The sequence below is a fragment of the Zingiber officinale genome, chromosome 8A (assembly GCF_018446385.1).
Source record: "Zingiber officinale cultivar Zhangliang chromosome 8A, Zo_v1.1, whole genome shotgun sequence".
Lineage (NCBI taxonomy): Eukaryota > Viridiplantae > Streptophyta > Magnoliopsida > Zingiberales > Zingiberaceae > Zingiber > Zingiber officinale.
Window position 1 is genome coordinate 92,481,663 of NC_056000.1, and position 3,351 is coordinate 92,485,013.

At 40.0% G+C, this 3,351-nt stretch overlaps 1 long non-coding RNA gene across 1 annotated transcript; it reads right to left on the reverse strand.

The window, feature by feature from the left end:
- Positions 1 to 1,289: 1,289 nt before the first annotated feature.
- LOC122012117 lies at positions 1,290 to 3,144 on the reverse strand. Its single transcript, XR_006120130.1, has 2 exons — positions 1,785 to 3,144; positions 1,290 to 1,534 (listed from the first exon to the last, which is right to left on the reverse strand). It is a non-coding gene; the product is annotated as an uncharacterized LOC122012117 (long non-coding RNA).
- Positions 3,145 to 3,351: the final 207 nt, after the last annotated feature.

The window sequence follows — 3,351 nt, forward strand, 5'->3', positions numbered from 1 at the left end:
GAGGTTTTGTTCTCTTATATAGTTAGTATAAAAAGAAACTACCTCAAATGACCCTACTCAATACACTCATAGTGTATTAGTGTAATTTTTATAGTCTAGATAAACTAATACCAAATTCACTCCAATGATTTGTCCATTCCATCTTGGTTGTGAGCTACTATTTATAATTTATAAGGATCTGATAACATGATCTTCTGTGTGTCTCCTCACACTATGTTATCGATAATATAAATTAAATAGACAACTACACTTAGCATAAATGTAGACATTTGACCAATGTGATTCTTATTTCTAAATAAATGTTTATACAAAAAGCTAGGCTTTTAGTATACATTCCAACAAACACATCCCTGCGAATAGCGGGACTCAAGCTATCCAGAAAATACTGTAATTTCTCCACGGGGTTATCAACAATGAGGGGAAAAAAGTGGCAGCTCCTATCAAACTTCTTAACGTACTCCGCCACAGACATATCTCTTTGTCGGAGATTCCTAAACTCCCTCTTTGGCCGTGCTTGAACATCTGGTGTAAAGTATTTATCGTAGAAAATCTTTTTGAACTCCTCCCAGGTCAGAGTCTCCATATTCACAGTCCTTTCAGCCCTTCCCACCAAAGGGCAGCAACATCCTTCAACTGGAAGGTAGCGGAACTAACTCTGGCTACATCCTCCAGTCTCATGTAACGGAAAATCGTCTCCAAGGATCTGACCCATCCCTCTGCAAACAATGGATTAGTAGAGCCAGTGAACTTTGGGGGGCCCATCTTACGAAATTTCTCATATGACATCTCAATCCTCGCCACCTGAGAGGTGTCGGCATTCTGACGAAGTAAATGAGCTAGGCCAGCTAACACATGCTCAATGGCGGCGGTGTATTCCGACGTCTAGGAGGCATCTGGGGATATATCATAACCCCTGCTCAGATAAAATAAATATATACATACCATCATATCATCAACAAAGCATCATATAATAAGGAAATCAACAAAATCAACGTTACAAAATACTCAACATCAAGAACCATTTAATATAGCTCAACCATCTAATAGAGATATAAAAGGCTAAAACTCATAGACTTTGGGCCGTGACTCCTTGAGTTTTCTGCATCCAGTGGTAGGCACAACCCAAACCAGGACCTTGCTCTGATACCAACTATAAACCCCTAAAGTTTTAAATGAATAAATAGTTTTTTTTACCCTTACTATTCACATCACTGTTCACATGAACAGTGATTTGGACGGATATATAGAAAATGTTAAATTTCATCCCATCACAAATAAATAACAGAAAATGAAAACAATTTTAAAAATAATTTATTTAGTTTATAAGTATTTGAACCCAATGTAGAACCAGTCAAAACTCAAACTAATCCGACAACCGTAAAGAAGCAAAAGAAAACATGTCTTTTTATTTTAACCTCCCTCAACAACTCCAAAAGAAAATCATGTGAAAAACGTAAGGGTCACTAGGTTCAGTGCCTTGCTACAATACAATCCGCTCAAGCATCCTTCCCCTCTACCTCTGGCTCATGCTCTCCTGCACCAAACAACCGCAGTGAGTCTTAAGACTCAACAAGTACCACATATATAAACACATACAATATAAACTAAACGAACTCAAGTAAATGTTTATGAACCAAAAGACATGAATGAACTTGCTCAACTAATTTTCTTAAGAACTCAACTTCCAGATTTTTACCACTCAATCTCATGTCGCTTGATCAAGCTCTATCAAACCATGGTAACCAAGCTGGTATGGCATCCTAGTACTTTTCTGGAATCCGTACCTGTCAAGTGTAGGGCACCCCGGTGCTTGTCTGATGTCCACTGTGTCAATTTGATATGGCTAAACGAGACGACTCTTGGCCCCATATCCGTCAAAGAACACTACATTCATGTCACCTTATCAAACAAAAAAATTATTTTTCCTCGCCTCAAATCTCAAACCTTTTTTTTTTCTCAAACTAAAGTTTTGAAATAACTACTGGAACATCATAAGACATGCTTGACAATCAAAATATTCCATGTAAATCGGCTGCCCTTAGGAACCTGAAAACTCGTTTTGCTCAATTCTGCCCTGACAATACGCAGTTGAGTGGTCTTACCGTAAAATTCATAACTTATTCATTTCTAAGCCGAATCACACCCCGTTTAAACCCACACGACCCTAACTCGAAGGACTATCACCTGGACTTTAGCCTAACCGTGAAGACCCAAGAAAACAGCATGTACGACTCAAACCAACTTGCTGGTCGTGCACAGGCAGCAAACCAGCGTACCCTCACCAAATAAATTCATAACTGATTCATTTCGAAGCCAAATCGACCTCCGTTTGAACCCACACAATCCTAACTCGAAGGACTATCACCTGGACTTGATCCTAACCGTGCAGACCCAAGAAAACAGCCTGTACAACTCAAACCAACTTGCTGGTCGCGCACAGGCAGCAAACCAGCGCACCCTCACCAAATAAATTCATACCTGAATCATTTCGAAGTCAAATCGGCCTCAGTTTGAACCCACACAATCCTAACTCGAAGGACTATCACCTGGAATTGATCCTAACCATGCAAAACCAAGAAAACAACATGTACAACTCAAACCAACTTACTAGTCGTGCACAGGCATCAAACCAGCACACACTCACAAAATAAATTCATAACTGATTCATTTCTAAGATAAATCGACCTCTGTTTGAACCCACACGATCCAAACTCGAAGGACTATCACCTGGACTTGATCCTAACTGTGAAGACCCATGAAAACAGCATGTACGACTCAAACCAACTTACTGGTCGTACACAGGCAGCAAACCAGCGCACACTCACCAAATAAATTCATAACTTATTCATTTCTAAGCCAAATCGACCTCCGTTTGAACCCACACAATCCTAACTCGGTGGACTATCACCTGGACTAGATCCTAATCATGCATACCCAAGAAAATAGCATGTATGTCTCAAACCAACTTACTGGTTGGGCACAGGCAGCAATCTAGCATATTTTTGGGGACCCTAGGCAGCCTTGACATGGAAGGAGTACCATGAAACATCAACTTTAACATTCTATTATGTCTGAAATGAAAGGAAATGCATAAATCATAACATACAGTAACTATGGATGAATGGTGCCTAGAGAAAACTTTGTACTTGCCTTCACTTGGATATCTTACAACCACGACGTCACGAGGCGGTAAAGGAGGCTGGGGAACACACGAGCACCCTTGGATCTCTGAATTCCAAGCATGAAAATTGATGGGAAAAGCTTAGGGGTGGCGGCCAAGGGTTCTAGGTTTGTATCCGAGGAGGCTAGGTTATTTTAAGCTTTATATAATATGTAAATAGTTGCTACACG